This window comes from Electrona antarctica (genome assembly GCF_951216825.1).
Source record: "Electrona antarctica genome assembly, chromosome: 19".
Classification (NCBI taxonomy): Eukaryota; Metazoa; Chordata; class Actinopteri; order Myctophiformes; family Myctophidae; genus Electrona; species Electrona antarctica.
In genome coordinates, this window is record NC_136800.1 from 10,681,645 (window position 1) to 10,689,717 (window position 8,073).

Below are 8,073 nucleotides of genomic sequence, written 5' to 3' on the forward strand. Positions count from 1 at the left end.
TTACTTGATAGTCCCTGTGGTTGAAGAGCCGCTCTCATACAAGGAGCGTGTCTCAATTGATGGCCAATCAATCAACCCTCGCTGGGAAAACGGCAGCCTGGGCTTGTGGGATTCTGTGAGGGCACACATGTGGCTTGCACTCTGCTCCAAAATAAGGAGTTTTTTTGTGTGATTGTAACACAAACTAAGTTAGAGTTGTCATCTCATTTGCCCATCGGGAGTCAAAAGTTGTTTTTCCTCTTGAATTCAGAGATGTTTTGACATCTTCCGCAATGTCCTGGTAAACTCTTTATTTTCACTTGCTTGACAAGACTTTTGTAATGAATTTAGAATTATTTAGGAAAATCATTTTATTTTTTATAATGCAATATGTAATACAATTGTTTGATCCAGCACCCATACATCAGTATTTAATTAACAGTTTTGCATGTAGACTTCAGAAATGCATATTTTTCACGATCAGTGCACCAAAAATCACGAGTTACAATTTATACAGAAAAGAGTGACACCGTCATGCTACGAAGCATAAATGAGTCTTCCAAAGCATGTCTGACTGTAATGGCCTCATTTTTGACTCATGTCCTGGCTGGCCTCTCACTGGTGCAGGTGTTGCTGCGTTTCCTTTTGCTGAGGGAGTTTCTAGTTTCAGGAAATAAGGCCTGTTGGTTAATGTTAGAACTGGGAGAAAAAGTTCCTGGAAGGAAGGTGCCTGAGTCCAACCAAGGGGGCTGGACTCCAAAAGAAAGAGATATGACCCACTACATCACCATAATGCTATCGGGACATAAGAAAAAAAAACCTACCATTCTGTTTGTAGTAACATCTACTGTACATTAAACATATTCCTTATGTGTCAAGCTTGTATTGCACATTTACTTTTAATAACATTTTGCCAGTTCCTATTTAATAGTTTTATCAGTTTTTTGCATGCATCTAGGTCATATTTGTACGCCTCGATTATTTTTTCTTCTGTGGAGAAGAAAAATGAATTGAGTCTATACTGCTGATATGGTACTTGCCCAGATGCTAAGCAACATGATTTAATTTGTGCCGTGCCAATATAGTATTTTCTTTGGTCCTGGCTGTGCACTTTATTTATCTATAAAATATCTTGATCCACAAACTTCACACATTTGTTTAAACCGGCTTATAGGCAGTCAAGCTAAATGTGTATCACATTCACATTTGAATTATTTCTCAGAATGTCACCTTAGAAGAACACTCGGTGTATACCTGTAATTCGAGCAACTTATATTGGCGGAGTTCCAAAGCTGCACCTGTTTGTGGCGGACTGGAAGTTTATTCTGAAGGATTTCTGATGGACTGACTGGTTCAGTGGATGTTGTTATGGTTCTAATAGCCCACTGTTATAATGTCATGATGATACTGTCACTTGTTATTAGGTTCAGTAGGGGGCAGCAGTGAGTTGATGATGACATTTAATTGATGATCACAAAAACTGGACGCTCACTCAATGTTCTGCAGCTGGTTAAAAGGGCAGCATTCATTTCTGCTATCCTGCTACTGTGATAGACCAATTTGATTGATTGAAGTATTTATTAACAGTTTGCAGAATGGGTACATTTCAAATGAAAGCACAACTCAATTCAAAAACGTACTGTGGACGACACACTGGTAGAGCATTACACTTGTTTACAACAGGGTCCACCATTTTCAATTCATCAGAACATTTAGAGACAAACACAAATATACACTTTTATACAAAGAAAAACAGGAAATCATCATTTAAGGAGGGAAAAAGAAAACATACAGTAAGGGGGTGAGGGGATTTTACAGGACCCAGTTTAGAAATGCAGCCGTCTGTAGGTGCCCTTTGAGAGCTGTTTTGAAGGAGTCAAGGGATTCACATGTCTTAATGGCTGTTGGTAGGGCGGCGTTCCACATTTTGGTGGCATGGGAGCGAAATGAATTTAGTCCCTTGTTTGTGCCAAATCTGGGTTGCACACATGGTTTGTTGAACTCCCTCTGGTGTTGTGGGTGTGGGACTTTGTTGACATTAAGGAAGTTATTTTAGACAGGTACATGTAGTATGCAGTATATTGGGCCAATGAAATGACTGATATTGCTACCACCCAGGCAGCCACCAATCATGTTTCTCCTCTATGATTTCAGAATCCTCTTTATTGTCACATCAAGGTTAAAATGTGGGTGAAATTCGTTTTTGCGCATAGTTCCCAATTCCCATTGGGCTATTTTTTCCAAGAAAACAAAGAAAGGGAAGAAGAGAGAGGGGGGAGGGGGGGGGGGGGGGTCCCATTGCAAGTTAATTTGTGCCTTAGTCATAATTTCAAATTAAAGGCTTGCACCACCCCACTTTAAAGGAGCATTCAGTGATTTGGAAAAAACCCCGGTCCACCCGGTAACAAGATGTGTACATGCACACGCTCTACAGTGGGGGAAGTACAACACACCAACAGCACGTGCACCAATGCCCGCCCCACTCGATCATGATTGGATGAAGGCTTTGCCACCCAAAGCCCAAACCGAAACTAGGGTTTTTTTTACCCCAGGGGCTCACTGGGGACAGGGAGGTACTCCTTATATTGTCAGCACACTTAATAGTAGGGAGGATTATCAAAAAAAAAAGTGATATTTGAATTAAGTGAAATCACTGAATATACCTTTAATCCTTACTTTTGGAAACTTACAGTGAAGCACAGTAATGGAAACCTACCAGCCCACGTTTCTTTTGCGGGTCTTGTTTTCGTTCTGAAACCTCTCTACGAAAAATGCATCACACTCCTCTGCTTGGAGTGAATATAAGAACACAATGGTCAGGAGTGTACCTTTGGCAAGTGTGAGGAGGAGTCCTTTTTTTTGTGATGACTGGATTATGTATTCATTAAAATCCCATCTATACAGTTCCCCAAACAGGTTGTCAGGCCACAAGCCAGCTCACACCGCATCAGTACTTTTACGAGTGGGCCCCCCAGAAACCTTCAGCGAGACTGTTTTTAGTGGCTCTTGCTGCAAATGGAAACACTTAGCTCCCACAATAAATTACCCACCCGAGTGATGCCACACTGCATAGACCCCCAGCTCAGCCACTCGCCTACAGCCACAGACAACAGGCTATATGGATTGTGCATAATTCCGATAAGCTTCTCTAAAATAGTCCCATCATGGTTGGTGACACTGAGAGTCTGCTGAGTATTAAGGGGACAGCAAAGATATTCTGTGACCCAAGGGTTGTTGCACTGATGTGCAGTCTGCAGGGGCGTGTGCGTGTGTGTGTGTGTGTGTGTGTGTGTGTGTGTGTGTGTGTGTGTGTGTGTGTGTGTGTGTGTGTGTGTGTGTGTGTGTGTGTGTGTGTGTGTGTGTGTGTGTGTGTGTGTGTGTGTGTGTGTGTGTGTGTGTGTGTGTGTGTGTGTGTGTGTGTGTGTGTGCACCACCTCCTTGGGGTTGAGACGAGGGTCATTTTGGGATAGAAATGAGTGTTTAAGCTATTCATTTTCTCTGGAGAGTAAATAGTCATTAGTGTGACAGGCCATTGATCTTAGGGCAATACCACCCTCTGATCCAAACCATTGTTTATACTTGTATGATTAAAAAGATGCAATGCTGTATTGTAGGGGCCCTGCTGTAAAATTGAACGCCCACACCAAGCAAAGTAATGATGGTGCTTCTGTGAACACAGTCCAATGGGGTCAATTTCAAAGCCACTGACAACATGCTTGAAAGTACTTGACTTTAACTTCTGTATTAAAATATCCAGGTGTGTTACCAAGGCACGTACTAGTTCCCTCGCTGAAGTTGCCCGCAAAATAATCCTAATTATCATTCTCACAAACGTGCGTGTGCTTGACCACCTAGTGATGTAATTGCAGCTGACCAAATAGATTTGTTGTTGAAACATCGCCCCCGCTGTTCTAGCTACGTTGTGACAGCGTTGTGTGTTCAACACAGAGGGCCCGGCGCAACCATAACAAACACAGCTGAATCTGGGGTTTACATTTCAGCTGGATGACGGCGCACGCAGCGTCTGGGTGGGACTTAGGGAAAGGAGCGCCGGGCCGGCAGCCATCGTCTGGCTTCCTGCCAGCATGGTATATATAAGAACAGCCCTGGCGGTGGGACGTACGGTGTGAAGTCACTGTCCAGAACCTGCAGGCCCATTTAGAGTCTACAAATGCCTTCTAAAATCCTGGCAGTTTCCTGAAAAAACCCTATGTTCTCAAACATTTTCACGTCAAGGACCCCCAAAAATATATGTAATTGGCCGTCGACCCCCCATCTGAAAATATGTTGTTCCAGGGACCCCCCCCCCCCAGAAGCAAAGATTAGATTTGAGTTAAAAGCGTTCGCTCTGAAAGAATATATATTCAAAGAGTTGCGCCACATTTTCCCGATTTTTCAAAAATAGCAGATCTACAAGCTCGTAGCGCGGCACTCGGTGACACGCTATGAGCTTGTAGATCTGCTATTTTTCAATAGCTAAAGTATAACATAATGCTTAAAACACCAAAAGGGGTTCCCGCGCAGAATGGGTTAAATGCAAATGAATTTAAAAAAAGACCTGTTACAGGTCCCACTGTTACAGGTCTGCACCAGCTCGAATGCAGGGAGAAGGTTAGACAAAGTTAAATTCGATGCCAGGACAAAAGGCTTCGGCCTGTAATGAGGGTGTGGACCAACAAAGGTCAGGTTGGAATAATTGTGACATGGTCTTGTTTTAAGAACTTCCAAAAGGAAGCTGCCAGCCTAATACTGTTGGCTGTGAGCATTCAGTTGAACACACACAACCCATAAACGGAAAGAATAATTATAACCATCCTTGGGGCTGTCGAATGGGTTTAATTTGGGAGCGGAGTGAAAATGTCTACGTTCCGAAACGTTTTCAAAGTGCATCATTTCATCTGTGCTCTCGCCCTTGGCACAGTCACAAACAAAACAGCATTGTTAAAGGTTCCGTTCATCAGGTCCCATACAGAGATGCCTCCTGACGTACATTCACATAATTCTCAACTTTTTCCCAAGCAGTGTCTTGTGTTGGCCTTTTGTATTTGGATATCTGTTGAAAGGTTCTGTCACTACAGAGGTCTTACTTAAAAAAAAATAAGAGAGTTTGAAGACTAAAATAGAAAAAAACCCAAACAATTCCATGATAAATGTATGCAAAAGACGGAGCACGCTAACATTTGCCATGCACACAGACCCATTTTCTCCCAAGTCTCCATATCTCTCTTTCTCTTTACTGTGGGTTTATTTCCATAACTGCAAGGAATTTTTGGACAACACCTATTTTGTGGAAACTCCTTCCGCAATCCCAAATGGTTTGTCCACGTAACCTCAGGGGAGCAGCCAGCAACTATGTAATCGGAGAAGATTGAGTACACATAGAGACCATAGCCTGGTGAGCTATTGAGAAGCTGAAACAAAGATTACCAGATGTTTACCCAGCCCTGCCATATGTGAGGTGGTTACTGAAATTTTGTGTGCAAAATGTCTGAGTGGCAGAGAGAGAGAGAGGGAGAGTCTGAACCTTTGACCCAGTGTCTATTACAGATAGAAAAAATATAATGCCTATTGACCATGAAGCTAATGGAAAACAATGACGTGCTATGTCGGTTGGCTTTCCTCTGAAGGAAATGTAGCGTTCCTCAGGATATCAGTCAGGAATCCCCTTTACTGATGGAAACCATGGAGCCGTCAAAACAAGGGCTCTATAATTCTGCTGCCTGGTTTCAATTAAAGCATTGAATATCAAAGACAATCACTCCCATTTTAATGTGCATTTTTTTATGTGTTTCCCAGTTTATTTTGATGGAAAATTTGTGGGTGGAGCACTTGCTAATTGGTATGGAAAACTTGCACCTGTGGTAGACCAATGTTTTGAGAGTCAGAAGCAGTGAATATTTGTGTGTTTTGTTTTTTTTTAGGAGGAGGAGGAATCCAACTTTATCCCAAAACAATTTCAAACTGCATCTGGTTGAATTTGCAACTGGTCATAAGGTTGACTAGGACAATGGCACAGGGTTTTTCTACTCCGATGTGAGGCCTTTAAGGTCTCAATCTCTCAGTTTGTGGTTCGTCATTGCCCAGTAAACAATGTTTCGACTTCATTATGAGTTATGACAAACCAGCATGATCCTATGCAGCTAAATCTGTGTAAACTTTAACTCGGAGACTAGTGTAAAAATTTATCTTTGGGGGTCCGTTTTCACATTGTCACCGGAACACATTAGTTTGCATACTACACATACAAACACTCTAGTGAAAGTATTTAAATTTTTTGGAGTGCCGCTGAAAAGGTGGACCCTTTCCAGTGTTTTTCTTTTTAAACAAAAAACACAATTTGGAGACTGGGGTTGGAAATCAGCATCCATGCCAATGTCGATGTCACTGAATGTTAAAACGTAACACAGCTACATATTGTGGTAATAATGAATGAAAATGCCAAGTGCTTTGATTAGATCATCCCATGTCCGAACTGAAAGTTAGCAGATTGCGGAAGGATATTATGTCATTGTTTTCACAGCCCACAACAACCTTTTTTTGACGCATTCTGTATTATGTCATGGCATAACTCACAATTATGCAGCAATATCGTAGTCGCATGAACAGATGCTGAACAAACATACTATGTCAGTTTATACATGCGTTGCGGTGACTAATTCTTTCCTCTTTGTTTAACACATCTTCATTTGATTGGTGGGTAATTACTTTGTAATCAATATGACTGCATTTACTAAAACAGCTGCGTATTAATTTGCGATCCAACACTGATGTTGTTACTGTTTTCTTTCATATATATTATATATATATATATGTTGTACATGTGTGCTTGATGGGGTGGACCTATCAAGACATTCTTTCCACTCTGTCGAAAGAGAGGTGGAATCACCCTGTCTATATATATATGACAAAGTGCGTCACTCTCCGCCCTTTTCTCCTCCCCTGTGGTTTACTGGACCGGAGAGATCTATATTCTTCTAAGTCAAAGTTACTGCGGTGTTCTATCATTAGTGGTGAGCTTTAATCTCAAAATTAGAGGGGCAAATCATTAAAATATTGCTCGCAAAGTCTGCAAACAGGACGACAGAGATGAGGGTTTCCCTTTCAATTGCCCCACTGGCTGTGAAGTGACTGCAGACTGGACTAGACTGGAGCATTGGATCTATGGTAATATTAATACATAATCAATAAATGATAGTATTTTATAATCATATTATTGGATACAAATGTTTTGGGATCTTTTGAATTCTTAAAGTATACAATATTCACCTGCAGCTGCTTCAGCCATAATAGCTATAGCAATTATTATTTATTTGCAGGTGCAATAGAAATGTGTTTTACAGCACAGTGTTTTTGACTGGCTGGTGTCTGAGAGGTCCTCGTCGCCCCGCTCAAAGAGCTCAATCACTGCTGCACGAGTCTCCAGTGAGGAGCGGCAATAGAGCGTCGCAGTCCTGCCCCCTACCATGGCCCAGGAAATGATTCTCCGTTCATTTTCCTCATAGACATTTCAGAAAGTATTTATTTAAAGACACCGCGGACAAAGCCAACTCGAGTCGTGACAAATCATGACAACAAACACAATTTTTTGGGCCGAACAAATAATTAGAAAGAAGAAACAAACGGCAGGTTACAACACTTTTTTTGTTGTTTTTCTTCTTTGTAATTATTTGTTTGGTCCAAAATATTGTTTGTGTTGTCATGAGTTGTCACGACTCGAGTTGGCTTTGTCCGCGGCGTAACCGTCTTTAAATAAATACTTTTTGAAATGTCTATGGAAAAAATGCATTGGGATTCATTTCCTGGGCCATGGTAGGGGGCGGGACTGCGACGCTCTATACTGATGCAGTGTTGATGTCGTCCACTAATACTATGAGAAAGAAATTCCGTCGACTACCTTTTTTCACTGGCGAAGACTAAATGGAAACTAAATTAAAACTAAGCTATGATGACTAAAAGACTAAGACTAAATATATTGACAATTTCGTCAACAAATAAAAACTAGACCAAAATGTTAGGAAGGGAGTTCAAGGGACCATAGTGGACAAGTCATTACCAAGGCCCACCAAAATACATTTTAGTCGACTAAATCAACTG